This window comes from Oncorhynchus nerka, linkage group LG5, assembly GCF_034236695.1.
Source record: "Oncorhynchus nerka isolate Pitt River linkage group LG5, Oner_Uvic_2.0, whole genome shotgun sequence".
Lineage (NCBI taxonomy): Eukaryota > Metazoa > Chordata > Actinopteri > Salmoniformes > Salmonidae > Oncorhynchus > Oncorhynchus nerka.
In genome coordinates this window covers 39,288,073-39,311,696 of record NC_088400.1, presented here as the reverse complement: position 1 = coordinate 39,311,696, position 23,624 = coordinate 39,288,073, and the positions used below count along the sequence as shown (strand labels likewise).

Here is a 23,624-nt window from a genome sequence, read left to right as displayed (position 1 = left end):
TTGGATACAGGTGTCACAATCGTTACAACGAATGTCGGACCAAGGCGAAGGGTACGTAGAGTTCCACATGTTTATTCAGATGAAACTCACAAAAAACAATAAACAGCAAACGAAACGTGCAGCAAATGGCGTGCTCACAGGAAACTAACCAAAAACAAGATCCCACAAAACACAGTGGCGGAAATGGCTGCCTAAATATGATCCCCAATCAGAGACAACGATAAACAGCTGCCTCTGATTGGGAACCATACCAGGCCAACATAAACATACAATAACCTAGATAACCCACCCTAGTCACACCCTTACCTAACCAACATAGAGAATAAAAGGCTCTCTATGGTCAGGGTGTGACAATAGGCCATGGAAGAGCTGGGAAATGTTCCGCTTCCAGGAATTATGTACAGATCCTTGGGGACATGGGGCCATGCATTATCATGCTAAAACATGAGGTGATGGCGGCAGATGAATGGCACGACAATGGGCCTCAGGATCTCATCACGGTATCTCTGTGCATTCAAATTGCCATCGATAAAATGCAATTGTGTTCCTTGTCCGTAGCTTATGCCTGCCCATACCATAACCCCACCGCCACCATGGGACACTCAGAAAAATGCTCTTCCAAACGACGCCATACGTCTACCATCTGCCCGGTACAGATGAATCCAGGATCCATCCGTGAAGAGCACACTCCTCCAGCGTGCCAGTGGCCAACGAAGGTAAGCATTTGCCCACGGATGTGAGTTATGACGCCAAACTGCAGTCTAGTCCAGACCCTGGTGAGGACGACGAGCATGGAGATGAGCTTCCCAGAGATGGTTTCTGACAGTTTGTGCAGAAATTATTTTGTTGTGCAAACCCACAGTTTCATCAGCTGTCTGGGTGGCTGGTCTCAGACGATCCCGCAGGTGAAGAAGCCGGATGTGAAGATCCTGGGCAGGAATGGTTACACGTGGTCTGTGGTTGTGAGGCCGGTTGGACGTACTACCATATTCTCTAAAATGACACTGGAGGTGGCTTATGATAGAGAAATTAGCATTACATTCTCTGGCAACAGCTCTGGTGGACATTCCTGCACTCAGCATGCCAATTGCATACTCCCTCAAAACTTGAGACATCTGTGGCATTGTGTTGTGTGACAAAACTACACATTTTAGAGTGGCCTTTTATTGTCCACAGCAAAAGGTGCACCTGTGTAATGATCATGCTGTTTAATCAGCTTCTTGATATGCCACACCTGTCAGGTGGATGAATTATCTTGGCCAAAGGAGAAATGCTCACAAATTTGTGCAAAACATTTGAGAGAAATAAGCTTTTTGTGTGTATGGAACATTTATTTTATCTTTATCTTTTATTTAATCCCATGAAACATAGAACCAACACTTGCTGCGTTGACATTTTTGTTCAGTGTAGAAGTCACAGAGGGACGTGTCAAAATGCTGGATTTTGGCACGTTAGCAAGTCTTTATTTATATAAAAAAATCGGATTTATTGAATTCTCCATGTGATCTATATTAAATGTCACTTCATTTAATAAAACAGGCTTTTAAAATTAAATATGTTTGTACAATTTCTACTTAAAATATCAAAGGGAAGCAAAAGGAACTCATTTTGTGGAACAACCCTGCTGCTAGCTGCCTCCAACAGTGCAGGTCAGTACAGGCACAGGCACACATACCCCACTACTCCACCATCTACAACACTAAACAATTCTAAATGTCCAGCTAAAAGTCTGGCTAAATACATCCGAGTGAAAGGATTACGTATTAAAGACGCCACATGGCCAAAAGTATGTGAACACCGGCTCGTCAAAAATCTCATTCCAAAATCATGGGCATTTATATGGAGTTGAACCCTCCCCTTTGCTGCTATAACAGCCTCCATCCACTCTTCTGGGAGGCTTTCCACTAATGTTGGAAGTGTTGCAGGGATTCGCTTCCATTCAGCCACACGAGAATTAGGCCTGGCTTGCAGTCGGCATTCCAATTAATCCCAAAGGTGTTTGATGGGGTTGAGGTCAGGGCTCTGTGCAGTCCAGTCAAGTTCTTCCACACCAATTTCAACAAACCATTTCTGTATGGACCTAGCTTTGTGCACGGGGGCATTGTCATGCTGAAACAGGAAAGGGCCTTCCCCAAACTGAATCATCTAGAATGTCATTGTATGATGTTGTGTTAAGATTTCCCTTCACTGGAACTAAGGGGCCAAGCCCGAACCATGAAAAACAGCCCCGGACCATTATCCCTCCTCCACCAAACTTTACAGTTGGCACAATGCATTCGGGCAGGTAATGTTCTCCTGGCATCCGCCAAACCCAGATTTGTCCGTCGGCCTGCCAGATGGTGAAGTGTGATTCATCACTCCAGAGAACGTGTTTCCACTGCTCCAGAGTGCAATGGCAGCGAGCTTTACACCACTCCAGTCGATGCTTGGGATTGCGCCTGGTGATCTTAGGCTTGTATGTGGCTGCTCAGCCATGGAAACCCAATTCATGAAGCTCCCGACGAACAGTTATTTTGCTGACATTGCATCCAGAGACAGTTTGTAATTTGGTAGCGGGTGTTGCAACTGAGGACACATGGTTTTTACGCACTATGCGCTTCAGCACTTGGAGGTCCCGTTCTGCAAGCTTGTGTGGCCTACCACTTCGCGGCTGAGTCGTTGTTGCTCTTAGACGTTTCCACTTCACAATAACAGCACGTACAGTTGACCAGGGCAGCTCTAGCAGGGCAGACATTTGGCAAACTGACTTGCTGGAAAGTTGGCATCCTATGAAGGTGCCACGCTGAAAGTCACTGAGCTCTTCCGTACGGACTATTCTACTGCCAAAGTTTGTCTATGGAGATTGCATGGCTGTGCGCTCAATTTTATACACCTGTCAGGAACGGTTGTGGCTGAAATAGCTGAATGCGTGTCCACATACTTTTGGCCATGTAGTGTATTAGGTGGTATGAAATACCAAAGCTTATATGTATGACTGTATAAAGTGGAGCTCATATTCAGCATATACTGCACCTTGCCTCTGTAAGTAGTGAGATAGATACGCATAGCCGCGTTAGCCTCCAGTACTCTACTAGTCAGTAGTTACAAAGTAATATATTTAGCTGTCTGAACATTGTTATGTGTGCAAAATCAATTACGTGTCTAAATAGGTCATTTACAGCCCAGCAGTCAGTTGTGTGTGCGGGTGTGTGTGTATGTGCATGTGTGTGTGTGTGTGTGTGTGTGTGTTCGTGAGTGTGTGTGTGTGTGTTCGTGTGTGTGTGCGTGTGTGTTCGTGTGTGTGTGTGCGTGTGTGTGTGTTCGTGTGTTTGTGCGTGTGTGTGTGTGCGTGTTCGTGACGTGTGTGTGTGTGTGTGCGTGCGTGTGTGTGCGTGTGTGTGTGTTCGTGTGTGTGCGTGCGTGCGTGTGTGTGTGCGTGTGTGTTCGTGTGTGTGTGCGTGTGTGTGCGTGTGTGTGTGTGTTCGTGTGTGTGTGCGTGTGTGTTTGTGTGTGTGCGTGCGTGTGTGTGCGTGTTCGTGTGTGTGTGCGTGTGTGCGTGTGTGTTCGTGTGTGTTCGTGTGTGTGTGCGTGTGTGTGTGTGCGTGTGTGTTTGTGTGTGTGTGCGTGCGTGCGTCTGTGTGTGTAATGTGAGTGAATATGTAGTCTACTATGATTGAGTTTGTATCTAATCCATAGACCTATATAAAGATCTACTCTCTGATTAAGACCAAAACCATAGAGTGGGGGACATGATGGTGCCCTTTACTCTATGGTGTGTTTTCTGTGGCCAGGTCATCTGATTTAGCTGGCAGGAGGAACAGAAGAATTAGGAGGCACATTTATACTGTCCAATTAACCAGCCAAGTCATGACAAACACAGAGACCATACCTCTGGGTTACTCACTCCGTGTTATACCAATGAGAGGGCAAGAAAGAGAAAGAGAGCGAGAGAGAGGAAGGTTACCTGACATGACCTACCATGGCTGTGTCCTGGTTTCCACGGATCAGGTGTCCTGATGAAGCCTGGATTCAGATAGAGGGAATCAACCAGGTCGAGCAGTGAGTACCTGCCGAGACATGGTAACGAGCAAGAGACAACATGAATAAGTGAAACAGTTCATCCTAACTGAGTGATGAAAAACCATCCGGTCGTAACGCACCGCACGACAAGTAGCCTATACCGTAGCCTACAATGGGTTTGGATGCGTTGTAACTTTTCTTAGGGCTCTCCTGTGATAACAATAGTAGGTTTTATTTTTCATGTTTGTATAACCTGTTTATATATATACTTACTACCTCGTGAATAAAACACACGGGCGCGTGAGGTTGCGCCGGAGGTGGGGGCGGGACAACCGAAGTTCTCAATGTCGGAGAGCGCGCGCTGACATCAACCTCCCCACGCGCAGCGCCCAGAAAATCATCGCTCTAAATTTTACCAATCGACTCCTGCAGTCTGTTTACCAAATTGTCCTACTTTTTTATATACGAGACATTCCCAGAGCACCGAGGTGTAGATGAATCCTTCCGGAATAGTCCCCGTGGTGCTTCTGCTGGTGGTCCTGACAGCGCAAGGTAAGAGAAGCTTTATGAAGACGTGGGGATGTCGGAGAGTTTGGGGAGAGCGGGATCAACTCGCAACAGAAGAGAGCTGAGCGCTACTGCAGACTTCGCATAGTATCATATAGGCAATTCAGTACACAGATACATCGATTGCTTATCCTATTTATGCGTGTTCTGTCTTGTTGTAAACAGTTGAAGTTGTTGCTGGGGTGTTCCTTCTGATTGTGCGACGCACTAGAAACCCCGTCTTTCAATCCGCAGCATGTCCCATAGGAAAAATCTCCCGACAGAAATTAAACGGAATACATTGTAAAGATGGCTGTGTTGGCATGTTTTATCTTTTCAAACGAAGTCATTGTCTTTGCGTGCGATTCTGTGGTAGTCTAACGTGGAGAATAAACGGAAACCTCATAAATATATATTTTGTTATAGGCTACAAAAGTTGGGCAAAATCGCAACGCGATCTATTCAGATAAACATAATATATCGGTATGCGAAGGCTACGGATCGTCGTCCCAGGGGATGAGCAGTGCTGGTGACACGTCACATCATTAATCTACTATACAGTAGGCCAACGTCAGCCCTCTAACTACCATAGACAACCCATCCGCACCGCGCGCATTCACGCGTTATGTTTCCAAACCGAACTAAGTTGCACGTAGTCGACCCTAGCCGTGAACATTGTGCATCATACACACGGGTTTGTCTATACCTGAGTTAAATATAACGGTCCATGTCAGAGCTGTGGTTGGACTCACACGTGCGTGTAATCTGGACTGTTTGGGGGTGAGGTACTCCTACACCTCATTTGATCTCTCTGCATTCCATCGGTCTATGTCTGTTCTGTTCTCTTCTACTGTAACTTTGTTGTTCCATCGTGTTCTGTTGTTCTGTTGAGTCATTCTGCTGTTCCACTCTGTTCTCTTCTGTCCCGTGCCACGGCGTTCTGTCCTCTGTTCTCATCTCGGTGCCCAGGGCTGGTTCTGGTTCTATCCATATCTCAATATGTTGTTTGTGCATCTTTCTCCCTGCGTGTGTGTGTAAGACCCTTCCTGTAAGGCCCTCATCCTCGTGGGTTGGTTAAGGGAGTTCTGATCCTGTGTGTGTCTGTTCCCGAACCGGCTCCCTGCAGACTTCCCAGGGGACAGGGGCTAAGTGCTTTACAGTCCCCACCAAGGATATTTATAATTAACTCAAGATACTGTAGTTATTCTGTGTCGTTTACAGTGGGAGCAAATTACGTATAGTGGGCAGAACAAGCAAGGAGATGGACAAAGCCAAGCTCAAGCTTGCGAGATCCTATTGGCGCGTTGTAGCATGTATTTGCATAGTGGGCTTGTGCATGCGACCTTGCACTCCTAAACAACGCAACATTTTGACATTTTGGCAAAGCGTCAAGTCTATAAAACTTAGTGCAGTGTGTTTGTAACAGATTCTTGTTTTGGGAACGTAAAAATGCATTGAGATCAGATGTTTCATCGAAAGAATGTGTAGAATGTCGGACCATTTTCACCTAGCTCCATCCTCTCCCACTAACAGTGACTGGACTTCCTCTCACTACCATATTTGGTGATGGGAAAACGTTCTAAACGGATGCTTCAGCTTTATAGCCCTGTGGCTTGTCTGGGTTTCCCCTTCTGTCTGTGGTCCCACTGTAGCAGCCTGTGAGAGACTGGGACTCACAACTCTCTCTAGTGAGACGGGCGGGCGCAAACCAGATATGGTGTTATTCTAAACTTTGCCAAGTGGTTTACTATGCTATCCACCTGGCATCAGATTATCCAGATTACACTCTTACAAAGAAGGTGCTGGAAACTAAAAGGGTTATTCGGCTGTCCCTATAGGAGAACCCTTTGAAAATAATACAATAAAAGTCCCCTGCTTTTACTTTTAGATACACTCTTAGAAAAAGGCTCCCCTCCTCTCTCTCTTCCTCTCCCCTCTGCCTACCTCTCCCCTCCTCTCTCTCTCTTCCTCTCCCCTCCCCTCCCTCCCGCCTACCTCTCCCCCTCCCCTCCCCGCCTCTCTCTCTTCTCCTCCTCTCCCCTCCCCTGCCTACCTCTCCCTCCTCTCTCTCTCTTCCTCTCCCCTCTGCCTACCTCTCCCCCCCCGCCCCCCTCTCCTCTCTGCTCTTCCTCCCCTCCCGCTCCCCTCTGCCTACCTCTCTCCCTCCTCTCTCTCTCTTCCTCTCCCCTCTGCCCTACCCCTCTCCCTCTTCCCCGCTCTCCCTCTCTCTCCTCTCCCCTCTGCCTACCTCTCCCTCCCTCTTTCTCCCCCGCTGCCTCCTCTCTCTCTTCCTCTCCCCTCTGCCTACCTCTCCCCTCCTCGCTCTCTCTTCCTCTCCCCTCTCTCCCCTGCCTACCTCTCCCCCTCCCTCCTCTCTCTCTTCCCTCTCCCCTCTCCCTCTCCCCCCCACCCCCTCCTCCCCTCCTCTCTCTCTTTCCTCTCCCCTCTTCCTACCTCTCCCTCCTCTCTCCTCTCCCTCTCTCTCTCTTCTCCCCCGCTGCCTACCTCTCCCCTCCCCCTCTCCCTCTCTCTCCCTCCTCCTCTCTCCTCTCCTCTCTGCCTACCTCTCCCCTCTCTCTCTCTCTTCCTCTCCCCCTCTGCCTACCTCTCCCTCCTCTCTCTCTCTTCCCCTCCTCCTCTCCTCTGCCTACCTCTCTCCTCCTCTCTCTCTCCCCCGCCTTCCTCTCCCGCTCTGCCTACCTCTCACCTCCTCTCTCTCTCTCTTCCTCTCCCCTCTGCCTACCTCTCCCCCTCCCCCGCCTCTCTCTCTCTTCCTCTCCCCTCTGCCTACCTCCCCCTCTCTCTTCCTCTCCCCTCTGCCTACCTTTCCCCTCCTCTCTCTCTTCCTCTCCCCTCTGCCTACCTCTCCCCTCCTCTCTCTCTTTCTCCCCCCCTCCCTACCTCTCCCCTCCTCTCTCTCTCTTCCTCTCCCCTCTGCCTACCTCTCCCCTCCTCTCTCTCTCTTCCTCCCCCTCTCCTCTCTCTCTCTCTTCCTCTCCCCTCTGCCTACCTCTCCCTCCTCCTCTCTCTCTCTCCTCCCGCTCTCCTCTGCTCCTCTCCCTCCTCTCTTCTCCTCCCGCTCCCTACCTCTCTCTCTCTCTCTTTCTCCCCCCCTACTCCCTACCTCTCCCTTCCTCTCCCCCTCTCTCTCTCTTCCTCTCCCCTCTGCCTACCTCTCCCCTCCTCTCTCTCTCTTCCTCTCCCCTCTGCCTACCTCTCCCCTCCTCTCTCTCTTCCTCTCCCCTCCTCTCTCTCTCTTCCTCCCCCTCCCCCTCGGCCTACCTCTCCCCTCCTTTCTCTCTTTATGCTCTCTGCCTCCCTCTTGTCCCCTCCACCCAGGCGGCATGGTGAATGTGTGGGCTTTGTCTCAGTCAGGGCTGTATCCTGGTCAATGTGTAGATTAGAGTGTTCATGACAGTACACCTCTCAGAGGGGGTCCATCCAGCCTCCCATACTGAGGCATTACAACAGGTATTGTCTCCTCTGTAACAGAGGAATTGCTGATCCTGCGGTCAATGGATTTGAGGTATATATCGTGAGGGACAGAGGCTGGATGAGGGAATGTGGAAGTAAGGAATGACAGATAGGTAGAAAGAGGTAGTCAGAGTTATGTGTATTCACAATATTCAATGTGTGTTTTATAAAGAGTCTACTCCCAAAGACCTACTTCTGGTCTTACTAAACTCAAACCTCAGTCTATGCCTTATCTCTGTGCCTAGACTGAAATCGAAGCCTAGTAAAGCCTATGGGCCTATTGCAACCATTGTTGGATATATTATCTCCAGGTGATTTCTCGTCCAACTATCAATACCCGCTAAAATCACACCGCACAGATGATCTCAATTGCTTCCAAAAGTTCCGGCTCCCTAAAAGCCAAGCTAAGTATGAGGTCGGTCCTGCATTCTCCCCAAATTTTCCAAGACATGTTCGCCCTCTAAAGAGTATCTTCTTCGGAAGAAATAAACTTAGTAATCGAGCAGACTAAGGAGTGATTTAACTATTTGTTAGTCATTCAGTACAACGGAAATAAACGTATTTCTCAGGAATTAAATCATTTTTGGTATTTTAGAGTATTAGGTATGAACTATTTTAGATGAATTACCAGCCTTGTGTTTCTCAATGTTCCTGATAGATCGATATTAAATAAAGCCGAAGTTCATTGGTCGCATACACAGTTTAGCAGATGCTATAACAGGTGCAGCAAAATGCTTGTGTTTCTAGCTCCTAACAGTGCAGTAACATTTCAAACAAGTAAACAAATAATAAATAATCAAAAACTAGAAACAAGAAATCAAGAATGTCAGAATGAATCCCATTAACAACCCAAATAACACTATCATTGATCTAAATGCAAGCTATGCATATTAAGACCAACATACAGTGTTCAGACCCCTTGACTTTTTCCAAATGTTGTTACGTTACAGCCTTATTCTAAAATGTATTACATCGTTTCCCCCCTCATCAATCTACACACAATACCCCATAATGACAAAGCAATAACAGGTTTCTAGAAATGTTTGCAAATGTATTAATAATAACAATAAAACACAGACATATCACATTTACATAAGTGTTCAGACCATTTACTCAGTACTTTGTTGATGCACCTTTGGCAGTGATTGCAGCCTCAAGTCCTCTTAGGTAGGACGCTACAAGCTTGGCACACCTGTATTTGGGGAGTTTTTCCCATTCTTCTCTGCAGATCCTCTAAAGCTCTGCCAGATTGGATGGGGAGCATCGCTGCACAGCTATTTTCAGGTCTCTCCAGAGATGTTTGATCAGGTTCAAGTTCGGGCTCTGGCTGGGCCACTCAAGGACATTCAGAGACTAGTCCCGAAGCTACTCCTGTGTTGTCTTGGCTGTCTGCTTAGAATCGTTGTCCTGTTGGAAGGTGAATCTTTGCCCTAGTCTGAGGTCCTGAGCGCTCTGGAGCAGGTTTTCATCAAGGATCTCTGTACTTTGCGCCGTTCATCTTTCCCTTGATCCTGACTAGTCTCCCAGTTTCTGCTACTGAAAAACATCCCTACAGCATGATGCTGCCACCACCATGCTTCACCGTATGGATGGTGCCAGGCTTCTTCCAGACGTGACACTTGGCATTCAGGCCAAAGAGTTCAATCTTGGTTTCATCAGACCAGAGAATCTTGTTTCTCATGTCTGAGAGTTCTTTAGTTCTTTAGGTGCCTTTGGCTCTCATTTGCTTTTTTTCTGTCTGGCCACTCTACCATAAAGGCCTGATTGGTGGAGTGCTGCAGATATGGTTGTCCTTCTGGAAGGTTCTTCCATCTCCACAGAGGAACTCTGAAGCTGTCAGAGTGACCATCGGGTTCTTGGTCACCTCCCTGACCAAGACCTTTCTCCCCCAATTGTTGAGTTTGGCCGGGCGGCCAGCTCCAAGAAGAGTCTTGGTGGTTCCAAACTTCTTCCATTTAAGAATTATGGAGGCCACTGTGTTCTTGGGGACCTCAATGCTGCAGAAATGTTTTGGTACCCTTCCCCAGATCTGTGCCTCGACACAATCCTGTCTCGGAGCTCTAGGGACAATCCTTTTGTCCTCATGGCTTGGTTTTTGCTCTGACATGCACTGTCAACTGTTGGACTTCATATAGTCATGTGTGTTCCTTTCCAAATCATGTCCAATCAATTGAATTTACCACAGGTGGACTCCAATCAAGTTGTAGAAACGTCTCAAGGATGATCAATGTAAACAGGATGCACCTGAGCTCAATTTCAAGTCTCATAGCAAAGGGTCTGAATACTTATGTAAATAAGGTTTTTGTTTTATTTTTAATACATTTGCAAACATTTCTAAAAACGTCTTTTTGCTTTATCATTCCAGGGTATTGTGTGCAGATTGATGAGGAAAGAGAATGTATTTAATCAATTTTAGAATAAGGCTGTAATGTAACAAAACACACGCACGGGCAATGTTAAGTGGACCAACGGTTAAATCTCATGCATATTGTGCAAATGTCCTTTCTAGTTGTGCTGTGGCCAACATTAGCAGCCATGCATTTAGCTAAGTGGCCACTACTGGCCTCGGTGCTTATAGACACAGCATGCCTTTATGGATGTTAGTTCAGTTCACTCCACATTCAGAATGTTTAGTACGTTCGGAGAAACTCAACCTCGACCTCCACTCCTAATTGCATCACCGCGGCTTGGCTGCATACGTACATTTATGAATCATGATGCATACGCCACTGTGTATTCAACTCCACAATACTCACTGCGTGCGTTCATGTTACACACATTTAAGGAATCTGTAGATGCTGTTGCGTGTGGGCAGTTCAGACTATCCAGATTACACTCTTAGAAAAAAAATATGCTATCTAGAACCTGAAAGGGATTCTTCGGCTGTCCCCATAGGAGAACCCTTTGAAGAACCCTTTTTGGTTACAGGTGGAACCCTTCCCACTGAGGGTTCTACATGGAAGTCAAAAGGGTTCTTCCTGGAACCAAAAATAGTTCTCTTATGGGGACAGCGAACCCTATTGGAACCCTTTTTCTCTAAGAGGTACGCCTCCTGTGGAATCCCATCCAAGTAAACTGCCGTGCCTCTGAGTGTGTGTGTCCCTGGCGTGGGGCAGTTGGAGTGTGAGAGGTTCAGTGAAATGTTTTGGGGACAGGAAATGGCGTTTTTGTTGTTGTTAGAGATACGCTATAAACTCCCGGTGACCTCAGTTAGCAGGGTTGCTAAATAGTTGGCTAGCAGACATTAGCATCAGCTCCTCACTGTGACATTCTGCATGCAACAGAGATCAGTATGGGGAGTATGGTATATAGGGGGGTGGATGGACAGAGAGACAACGCGCATGAATGTGCGCACATACGTTTGCTGAGACACACACGCAGGCGCACACTATGCTCGATTGGATGGTCGCACATCCACTAGTCACACTCATTCCTCTAGTGAATCATAAAGCATGTCCCAGACAGACCCAATGTAACACTCTGAAGATATCAAACGCTATCTCCTCTCTTCTTTCTCTCTCTCTCTCTCTCTCTCTCTCTCTCTCTCTCTCTCTCTGTCTTTCTCCCCTCCCCTCCCTCTCACTCTCTCTCTCACAAACGCACGCACAAACACGCATACACTCACGCACACATTCGTGCATGCCCGCTCACAAGCGCGCACACAAGCGCGCGCACACACACACACACACACACACACACACACACACACACACACACACACACACACACACACACACACACACACACACACACACACACACACACACACACACACACACACACACACACACACACACACACTCTCTCTCTCTCTCTCAGACCAGTCAGAGCCTTCAGCTTATTATTGGTCGTAATTAGTTCCTTGGGAGCGTGCAATAGGCAGTCTCATGCCTCGTGGTCGATCAAAGGGTTCTCAGCCAATGAGGCTTCAGGTCTCTGGAGCTCTCTGCTCTGTTGACACATTGTTGAACACTGTTTGGCTTCTTAACGGCAAATCTATGTGCCCCGTTCGAACGGACCTCTATGTGTCCACTTAGTGTTTTCTAAGAGCTGCCTCTGAGGGTTAGTCTTAGTTTATCTGGACTGAGATTCGGCATGAAGAGTTGGTGAATTAGTAGGAGGACCCAAGTCCTCGTGCTCTTCCTCAATCATACCTACACTTCTGTTTCTGAGTGTTTCTGTTTCCATACAGCACACAAACACACACCCTTGCGTCTTGACTGAGCCACGTTTAATAGGAAGGCTGCCCGTTTCTATCACAGTGATTTTTACCAGAAGTTAACAAGTGAGAGGCTATTGTTAAGTCTACGTGATGTAAGAAACCTTCCAATCCACACAGAGATTAAGGAAGAAGGATGAAGGGGGGGGGGAGGAAGAAGCGGAGGAAATATATTAATTTTATTGTTCAGTGCGAACAAAAGGTCCAATTAATGAACAGATTATAATTGCCCTCGTTTCCCCTACCCAATTAGGGACTTAAACGAGGTTCTCAGAGCGCAGCCAATCAGGGACCAGTGCTGTGTTTTAACGTCGGCAGGTAGCGAAAGCAGAAATTACAGCCGTCCACTTTGCTCTCTCTGGAGAGCGGCTTTTTCATTAAGCTCTAAGACTCGGCAGCGCTCGGCGCCGCTTCAACTGACCTCAGGAAACTTTGTGACCGTACAAACTTCTTCAGAGTTTATTTCTTTTACATGGAGCTTTAGGGACTGGCTGCTGTGGAAAATGTTAGAAGTTTTGAGGAGACGTTTGAGCCACATTTGGCCACATTTGACATTTGAGCCTATTTTCATTTTGGTCGTTTAGCAGATGCTCTTATCTAGAGTGACTTACAGTCAGTGTATTCAACTAAGTTAGATAAAACGGTCACATAGCTTTTGCTAACTCCATTGTCAAGCCTAACATGTTTTGTAAGACAACTCCACAAGGAGTTGTCAATGGTGAGAGAGAATATATATGTTTGGCATATATAAAAATGTATAAAAAAACATTAAGTCATCTGTTAATGGACATTGGCACAAGGACTGTATGACCTAAAAGGACAGAATAGATATTGAGTAAAAATGACATCAGTGAGACGACTCATGTTGAAATTCTACTCATCATGTTACCGTTGAGCACACCAGAGTCACATTGGCCAAAGAGAAATCCCCAAGTCATCTGCTACCGTCTTCAACATCCTTTCAAGACGTACAAGATGACGAGACAGTTTTGAGCTAGGTCATGTTTGAAGGATTGTGTGTTGTGTATCCGAATTCCAGGCCCGTGTGTGTGTGATAATGTACGGCAGATGTTGAGTGGTACACTATATATATAAATGTTTGTGGACACCCCTTCAATTGAGTGGATTCGGCTATTTCAGCCACACCCGTTGCTGACAGGTGTATAAAATCGAGTACACAGCCATGCAATCTCCATAGACAAACATTGGCAGTAGGATGGCCTTACTGAAGAGCTCAGTGACTTTCAATGTGGCACCATCATAGGATGCCACCTTTCCCAACAAGTCAGTTCATCAAATGTCTGCCCTGCTAGAGCTGCCCCGGTCAACTGTAAGTGCTGTTATTGTGAAGTGGAAATGTCTAAGAGCAAAAACAGCTCAGCCGCAAAGTGGTAGGCCACACAAGTTCACAGAGCGGGACCGCCAAGTGCTGACATTGTCTGTCCTCGGTTGCAACAATCACCGAGTTCCGAACTACCTCTGGAAGCAACGTCAACACAAGAACTGTTTGTCGGGAGCTTCATGAAATGGGTTTCCATGACCGAGCAGCCACAAGCGTCGGCTGGTGTGGTGTAAAACTCACCGCCATTGGACTCTGGATCAGTGGAAACGCGTTCTCTGGAGTGATGAATCACGCTTCACCATCTGGCTGTCCGACGGACAAATCTAGGTTTGGTGGATGCCAGGAGAACGCTACCTACTCCAATGCATAGTGCCAACTGTAAAGTTTGGTGGAGGAGGAATGATGGTCTGGGGCTGTTTTTCATGGTTCAGACTAGGCCTCTTAGTTCCAGTGAAATAAAATCTTAACGATACAGCATACAATGACATTCTAGACATATCTGTTCTTCCAACGTTGTGGCAAAAGTTTGGGGAAGGCCCTTTCCTGTTTCAGCATGACAATATGTGCACAAAGCAAGGTCCATACAGAAATGGTCTGTTGAGATCGGTGTGAAGGCCTGCACAGAGCCCTGACCACAACCCTGTTGAGCACCTTTGGGATGAATTGGAACACCGACTGCGAGCCAGGCCTTATCGCCCAACATCAGTGCCCAACCTCACTAATGCTCTTGTGACTGAATAGAAGCAAGTCCCCGCAGCAATGTTCCAACATCTAGTGGAAAGCCTTCCCAGAAGAGTGGAGGCTGTTATAGCAGCAAAGGGCGGGACCAACTCCATATAAATGCCCATGATTTTGGAACGAGATGTTCGACGAGCAGGTGTCCACATACTTTTGGCCATGCAGTGTATGTAACTGGCTCAGTCAGTAGAGTACAGAACGGTGAGTGTGTGTGTGTGTTAGTGTTTGTGTGTGTGTGTTTTAACTGGCGGTTCTCTTCTAGGTCTCACTTCTCAAACCAACTGTTTTCAGCTGAATTTCCCACGGACTCCTTAGTCAATAAGGTTCTAAGTTAAATAGGAGGCAATTCAGGAGCGATCTGAACATCTGACTGGTTTGGATAAAGGAGACATCTGGCTCTCATTTGGTTGGAACACTACAAGCAGCATTGTGGGTTCAATACCTGTCTGTATTATAATGATTTTGTATTATATAACCCACTAAATACATGTTTACTGCAAGACTTGGATAAAAGCGTCCCCTAAAAGACCATATTTTATTAATTAACACCAGGAAATGTCTTGGTGTTGTTTTTGCCCTGTTTTCACTTTCAGTCGCTAAATTCTTTCAGCCATTTGGTTTCCACTCTACTCTCTGGTCACAGAATGGAGGGGTGATGCACTGATGCTCACCTCCACTGGTCCCAGTATCTAGGCTCTACTGGTGTTAGTTGTCTACTGGTGCAGCAACAGAAAGACAGACTGACGGACAGCTGACTCTGGACTGTGCAGACTGGGGCGAGAGAAGAGAGACTGGTGATCTTTCAAAGGCTGCGTTCAATTAACCATGAGAGAGATGGACAGAAAGGAAGGAGAGAGAGAGAGAGGGAAAAGAATGAAGGAAGAGAGTGGGTGGGCAAGATGAGGAAATTGAGAAGAAGAGAGGAAGAGTGAAGGTCAGAGAGAGAAAGAGAGAGAGAGAGGGGGAATTAAGAGACTGGTGTCCTTTGAAGCCGGGGCCGAGGTGGGGGTGGAGAGGGGCGGAGGGGCGGAGGGATGTCCCAAGTGAGGCATGATTTTCTGCTCGGACAGGCGTGGGTTCCATGCATCGTCCCGGCAGCCAAGTCACCAGCAGGGGAGTTTTTTTTGCAGGTCACTAAATGACCTTCAGTCCTATTTTGCCAGGTACACTCAGAATTTAATAGAGTTGGGTAGACAACACGCGCACGCACGCACGCACACACACACACACACACTGCGTTCCAGTCTGGCGGGATTTACTAAAAGCTTCCACTTGCCTTCCTACGTAGAAACAGCTCCAATGTGAGACTCTTCACACACCATAGTTCAATCAGCCACAACCTTCTAGTTTCTCTCCATCCGCAGCAAAGAGCCATTGATTAAAACCTTAATGTGGACAAAGTGATGAAAAACTCAAGTTCACCTCAAAGTCCTCTTCGTTAAAGCCTGACAAGGGAGAATCTCTTTATGGTAATGATTTTAAAAGCCACCCTACTATTTTGTAGAAGGACTGCTCCGGTGAAGATTATCTTTGTCCCCTCCTCCCTCTCTCTCTCTCTCTCTCTCTCTCTCTCTCTCTCTCTCTCTCTCTCTCACTCTCACTCTCACTCTCACTCCCTCCCCCCTCTCCTCTCAGGCTGTCTGTCGTCTAAGGGGGAAGACAGGCTGTTCAGGAATTTATTCAGGCGATACAACCAGTTCATCAGACCCGTGGAGAATGTCTCTGACCCTGTCACCGTGGAGTTTGAGGTCTCCATATCCCAGCTGGTCAAAGTGGTGAGACTCACGACTCATTATTGCAACATTACTGGAGCAAATAAGGACATCACTTTGCCTATTTATTTGACCTAATTACTTACAGGCTATGACATCACGTACATATTCTTTCAATCTCTTGTCAGGATGAAGTCAATCAGATTATGGAGACCAATTTATGGCTGAGACATGTAAGTCAAGTTATCTGATCTAGGAAGTTCAGTCTATACCCCTTAGTACCCCAGTTGAAGCACTGTTAAATGTTTTGTTGCAGGTCTGGAATGACTACAAACTGAAATGGGTTCCCATCGAGTATGACGGACTTGAGTTCATTCGTGTGCCCTCCAATAAGATATGGAGGCCGGACATCGTCCTCTACAACAAGTGAGCTCAATCTCTTAACTCTGTACGTTATTTTGCAGGGGCACAACAGTTACTGTGGACGGGTCGGGGATGGACATTTTTTAATTTTTGTCCCCCCCCAGTTTTATAATTGTATTGTGATACAAAACGAGGCAACGGTGTGCTTTAGGACCATGCAGATTCCTCCAAGTGGTCGGGTAGGCTGTTTGGAGTGTTTATTTAACTGGATTAAAAGAAATATGAATAATATTAATTATGCCCCCCCCACTTCTAAAATCAAAGTTGAGCCCATGTTATTATGTTCTCTTGTTGCTTTTTAGCCATCAGTGCTAAATGCTAGGCTAACCATCACCCATTATCTCCTCTCCAGTTGTGGGGGTGTTTTTTTTTGCCTTCGCTGCTACATGCTATGCTAACCATCAACCATTTTCTCCTCTTCAGTTAATTTTTTTTTACCATCAGTGCTAAATGCTACGCTATCATATCTCACCTCTCTTCAGTGCTGTGGGAGATTTCCTGGTTGAGGACAAGACCAAAGCTCTGCTGAAGTTTGATGGCACCATCACCTGGATCCCCCCCGCCATCTTTAAATCCTCCTGCCCCATGGACATCACCTACTTCCCCTTCGACTACCAAAACTGCTCCATGAAGTTTGGCTCCTGGACCTACGACAAGGCCAAGATTGACCTAGTGCTCATAGGGTCAAAGGTCAGTAATCCCACTGGTTAGTTAGTATACTAACTCATTTGCTAGCTAGTTAGCCACATTAAATTAATGGGTTATATTTGTTGCCTAATTCAATGTGGCTTTATGGTTTTCTTAGTAAATTTCAACCGTAATTACTTCCTGGTGTTTTTTATGACGTAATCTCAGTCGAAGCCCTATTTATCTCCTTCTAGGAGAGAACTCCTTTGGCTCTGCTTTATGGTTGACATACTATTATCTCCCCATAGGTGAACCTCAAGGACTTCTGGGAGAGTGGCGAGTGGGAGATCATCGACGCGCCGGGCTACAAGCACGACATCAAGTACAACTGCTGTGAGGAGATCTACCCAGACATCACCTACTCTTTCTACATCAGACGCCTGCCTCTCTTCTACACCATCAACCTCATCATCCCCTGTCTCCTCATCTCCTTCCTCACCGTCCTCGTCTTCTACCTCCCCTCTGACTGTGGAGAGAAGGTGACCCTCTGTATCTCCGTCCTCCTGTCCCTCACTGTGTTCCTCCTGGTCATCACCGAGACCATCCCGTCTACATCTCTGGTCATCCCCCTCATCGGGGAGTACCTCCTCTTCACCATGATCTTCGTCACCCTCTCCATCGTCATCACCGTGTTTGTGCTGAATGTCCACTACCGTACGCCTATGACCCACACCATGCCGGCCTGGGTCCGGTCTGTGTTCCTGGGGTTGCTGCCCAAGGTGCTGCTCATGAGGAGGCCTGTAGACCAGGGCTGCCCCTCCTCCTTGGGGAGTGGGAGAGGAGATGGAACAGGAGGTGGGAGTATTGGAGATGGGGGTGTAGGAGGAGGAGCGAGTGGAACGGGGAAGAAGAGGAAGAACAGCATTGGGGGAGGAATAGGGGGCGGGTGTGTGCAGGTGGACGGGGGTGCGGTCACCGCTGAAACAGGGCAGGCGGGGAGATGAACTGTGTGGAGTACGGCGAAGTGCAGAACAAGCCGAATTTAGCCTGTAAGGGGAAAGAGGTGCCCATCCCCACCATACCCCCGGTGGTGCCCCCTCCTGCCCCCTCTGATCCGGACCTATCCAAACTGCCCCGAGCGCTCAGCAGCCCGCCCAAAGTCAACGCAGTGGTGGCCTTCTCCGTGGTGTCACCAGAGATCAAACAGGCCATCGAGAGTGTCAAGTACATCGCTGAGAACATGAGAACACGCAACAAGGCCAAAGAGGTAGGACGCTTTGGGTTATTACATTGTTTTACAGAGTTCAATTCTCTTCCTTGTGGTCATTACATCGTTAGTACAGAGTTACCTATTATTTAAATTTGGTCCATTTTTATTTTACATTTATTTAACTAGGCAAGCCAATTAAGAATAAATTCTTATTTACAATGATAGCCTACCAAGAGGCAAAAGGCCTCCTGCGGGGATGGGGGCCGGGATAAAAAAAATTAAAGTAGGGCAAAACACACATTACGACAAGAGAGACACCACTACACTACATAAAGAGAGTCCTAAGACAACAACACAGCATGGCAGCAACACATGAAACACAGCATGGCAGCAACACAACATGAAAACAACACGGTAGCAGCACAACATGGTAGCAGCACAACATGGTAGCAGCACAACATGGCAGCAGCACAACTTGGTAGCAACACAAACATGGTACGAACAGGTAGAGACAACGATATGTCACTCGAAACAGCCACAAGTGTCAGTAAGAGTGTCCATGATTGAGTCTTTGAATGCAGAGATAGAGATAAAACTGTCCAGTTCGACTGTGTTTTGCAGCTCTTTCCAGTCACTAGCTGCAGCAAACTGAAAAGAGGAAATTCCCAGGGATGTGTGTGCTTTGGCGACCTTTAACAGGATTCTTCTTACCGAACCACATGGAGGTGTTCAGAACAAGGTTAAGGGCAGAGAAAGCTTGTTGGACACTAAGAAATATTTGTTGTAGAGCATTTAACACAAAATCCAGGGAGGGGCCAGCTGAGCATAAGACTGTATCATCTGCATGAGAGAGCCTCCTATTGCCTGAGCTATGTTGTTGATGTAATTTGAGAAGAGTGTGGGACCTAGGATCAAGCCTTGGGGTGCTCCTTTGGTGACAGGCAGTGGCTGAGAAAGCAGGTGTTCTGACTTCATACACTGCAGTCTTTGAGAGAAGTAGTTATCAAACCAGGCCAAAAACCCGTCAGAGACACCAATAGTCTTTAGCCACCCAAAAGCTTTGGCAAAGTCTATCAAAATAGCAGCACACCATTACTTAGAATCAAGGGCAGCAGTGACATCATTTAGGACCTTTACGGTTGCAGTGACACATCCACAACCTGAGCAGAAACCAGATTGCATACCAGAGAGAATACTATAGACATCAAGAAAGCCAGTCAAGTTTTTCCAACACTTTTGATAAACAGGGCAAGATAGAAATTGGCCTATAACAGCTTGATACACCATGGCTCCCTTCCAAGCACTGGGAACCTCCCCAGAGAGGAGAGGCAGAGTTAAAACGGCCAGAGATATGGGGCTGCAACCTTAAAGAAGAAAGGAAATAAAGCATCTGACCCAGATGTTTTTTGGGGTCAAGTTTAAGGAGCTCCTTTAGGGCCTCAGACTCAGTGACCACCTGTAGGGAGAAACTGTGTAGCGGGCAGGGGGGAAGAGGGAGGAGCATCAGGGCTAGTCGCATTAGAAGGGGTGGGAGATGAGGAAGTGTTGGACGGGCAAGGAGGCATGGCTGAGCCAAATATACATCCTGACTTAATGAAGTGGTAATTAAAGAACTCAGCCATACGTTCCTTGTCAATAACAACCACATCATCAACATTAAGGGACATGGGCAGCTGTGAGGAGGAGTGTTTATTCTCCAGGTCTTTAAAATGTTTTCCAGAACTTCTTGGGGTTAGACCCACAGAGAGAGAACTGCTTCTTAAACTAACTAACTTTTCCCTTCCAGATAGCCTGAGTGCACTTATTTCTCATTTCCCTGGACGATAGCTAGTAAACCTGAATATTTGTGTGCCGAGTCATTGACCTAATGGTGTCCTTGAGGTGGACTAACTCTGCCAGATCACGGTCGAACAGAAAGGTCATTATAGAAAACAACAGACTGATACCTATCAGGATTATTTGTGAGGATAACATCAAGGAGAGTATCTTTTTCTGGATGTTTGGAGTTTTACTTTGTGGGATTATTAATAATCTGGGAGAGATTTAGGGAGTCCCATTGTTTTTAGAATTGGTTAGGTGGTTTTAAGCATTTCCCAGTTTAGGTCACCTAGCAGGACAAATTCAGACTTAGTGTAAGGGGCCAGGAGAGAGTTTAGGGCAGGTAGGGTACAGGCCGGTGCTGATGGTGGACGATAGCACCCAGCAACAGTCAACAAAGAGCTATTTAAAAGCTTAATGCTTAAAGCCAGAAAATCTAATAGACTTGGTGGAGACAACCGAGCACTGAAGGTGCTCCTTGGTAAAGATTGCTACTCCACCACCTTTGGAAGATATGTCTTGCCGAAAAAGCTTGTAACCAGAAGGTTTAACATCAGTGTTCAGAACACTGTGGCAGGGGTACCTGTACCAGACAGCAGGAGACAAGCCAGAGCAGACAGGGAGCAGATCACCAGGTGGGAACCAAGGAGCAGTGCAGCAGCCAATGGGAGAAGCTTTTGTTGAGAAGCTGAGTAGCAGAGGTGGTGTTCAACCTTACCAGACAGGTGCATGGTGAAGCAGGTAAAAAAGTCCAATGTGAAAAGCTGAACGAAAACCATTGGGCGAAAACAAAACCAAGATGCTGGTAAAAACACTAAATTCCAAAGCCAGATCAAACAGCAATTAAAGTTATTGGTTTTTACCTCGTTATTAGATTTATCTGTTCTTCAATTATTGCTATTACATAGTTATTACAGAGTTATCTGTTCTTCAGTTATTGGTTAATACCAAGTTATTACACAGTAACTACAAAGAAACGCTATGCAGTGTAAAATTACCCAGCAAGGATCTTCAGGAGGGAATTCTCTGCTGTGACCAAGTGAATGCTTGATTTTGGAAGAAGCTAACCACTTAGCTAGATAGCTAACCAAATGTACAACTACAGAGCATTTAACACATTTTAGACAGTTAACTGAATAGTTGTAAGATATCTAGCTGGCAAACATTTAGTTGTGACTTCCATACTGTAACTAGATCACCTGGCGCACGCTGCACAACAGTGAGTGACTCACAGGTGAGTGCAATGAAGCGCTGATGAGCGTGACGAGGGAAGCAGGTGTGCGTAGTGCTGGGCAGCCTGGCGCCCTCGAGCGCCAGGGAGGGAGAGCAGTAGCAGGTGTGACACAAACAGACCCAACTGAGGCAGTGTATTCTCTGATGGAGAGCCTCCATGGGGAGTTAGTTCTGGTTTCAACCTGGTTTCATCTAAACTGTTAAACCCTTTGTACATGGAGTGTAAAGCTGTTTGTGAGAAAAGCTTTAGTACTCTTCTCTCAACTTCAACTTCAACTGAAGGGGTTCATTGGCATGGGAAACATATGTTTACATTGCCACGGCAAGTGAAATATATAATAAACAAAAGTGAAATAAACAATAGAAATGAACAGTAAATATTACACTCACAGAAGTTCCAAAAGAATAAAGACATTACAAAGGTTGTATTATGTATATATACAGTGTTGTAACGATGTGCAAATGGTTAAAGTACAAAAGGGAAAATAAATAAACACAAATATAGGTTGTATTTACAATGGTGTTTGTTCTTCACTGGTTGCCCTTTTCTTGTGGCAACAGGTCACAAATCTTGCTGCTGTGATGGCACACTGGTATTTCACCCAGTAGATATGGGAGTTTATCCAAATTGGGTTTGTTTTCAAGTTCTTTGTGGGTCTGTATAATCTGAGGGAAATATGTGTCTCTAATATGGTCATACATGTTCTTAGTAAGGCCTGAGTTCAGTATTGAAATGATGCACGCAGAATAGCCGTACACCCAATGGCATTACCACAGCAGGTTGCTTCAGGAAAAAACACGCGCCTGGAATACACATGCATGTCGAGTAACACACATACCTGGCCTGACCCAGTATATACGCTATAAGGGCTCAAGGAATACAGGTATTTTTTTCTCTCTCTGTCTCCCTCGGTCTCTCCCGTTCTCTTGTGGAATGCACATCGTGGTGAGTTTCGACATCTTATGGTGGTCCTCGCAGCCTTTTCAGGAAGGTCAATGATGTGTTTTCACAATAAGTCGAAGGCAAAGAGAGAGGAGAGAGAGAGTGCATTTATTAATACCCTTTTGAACCTTCAACCCTTTCCTCAGATCACTTTCCTTCTTTGTCTTACGATATTTCCAATAGACTTCAATGACCTGTGTGCTTCCCTGTCTTCTGACGAGCTCCTTCTCCCCCCTCTCTCTCTCTCTATTCTCTCTCTCTCTCTCTCTCTCTCTCTCCTCTCTATTCTCTCTCTCTTTTCTCTATTCTCTCTTCTCTCTCTCTCTCTTTTCTCTCTTCTCTCTCCTCTCTCTCTCTCTCTCTCTTTTCTCTATTCTCTCTCCTCTCTCTCTCTCCCTCTCTCTTTTCTCTATTCTCTCTCTCTCTCTCTCTTCTTTTCTCTCTTCTCTCTCCTCTCTCTCTCTTTTCTATTATTCTCTCTCCTCTCTCTCTCTCCCTCTCTCTCTCTTTTCTCTCTTCTCTCTCCTCTCTCTCTCTCTCTCTCTCTTTTCTCTCTCCTCTCTCTCTCTCTCTCTCTCTCTCTTTTTCTCTTCTTCTCTCTCCTCTCTCTCTCTCTCTTTTCTTTATTCTCTCTCCTCTCTCTCTCTCTCTCTCTCTCTTCTCTCTTCTCTCTATTCTCTCTCTCTCTCTCTCTCTCTCTCTCTCTCTCTCTCTATTATCTCTCTCTCTCTCTCTCCCTCTCTCTCTCTCTCCTCTCTCTCTCCCTCTCTCTCTCTCTCTCCTCTCTCTCTCTCTCTCTCTCTCTCTCTCTCTCTCTCTCTCTCTCTCTCTCTCTCTCTCTCTCTCTCTCTCTCTCTCTGTCTCTCTCTCTCTCTCTCTCTCTCTCTCTCTCTCTCTCTCTCTCTCTCTCTCTCTCTCTCTCCAGGTGGAAGATGACTGGAAGTACGTAGCCATGGTGATTGACAGGATCTTCCTGTGGGTGTTTGTGACTGTGTGTATCACTGGAACTCTGGGACTGTTTCTTCAGCCTCTCATCAGCTTCTTCACATGAACCACTACTTTTTCTCCTTTGTTGTCGTTCTGTCTCCGTTGTCCTCTCATTCTCACCAATCTTCCTTTTTTTTTTTTTTACATTCTCTCCCTCTCGCTTCTGTTACTTATTGCCCATTCTACTGGCATCTACTGTCTTCCGGTCCCGAAAGCAGGCAAACTATGAAAAAGACAGCAGTCCAATTTATAAAACAAACCTCATTGTAACCATTGATGTACTGTGAGGCCCTGTTGTTGGGACCACTGCATTGCTATCGCCATTACTACCCATTTATTATGCCAGTAGAGAA

General features: G+C 46.5%; 1 pseudogene; it reads left to right on the top strand.

Moving 5' to 3' along the window:
• The first annotated feature begins 593 nt into the window (after window positions 1–593).
• Window positions 594–23,385, top strand: LOC115123507 (neuronal acetylcholine receptor subunit alpha-3-like; annotated as a pseudogene).
• Window positions 23,386–23,624: the final 239 nt, after the last annotated feature.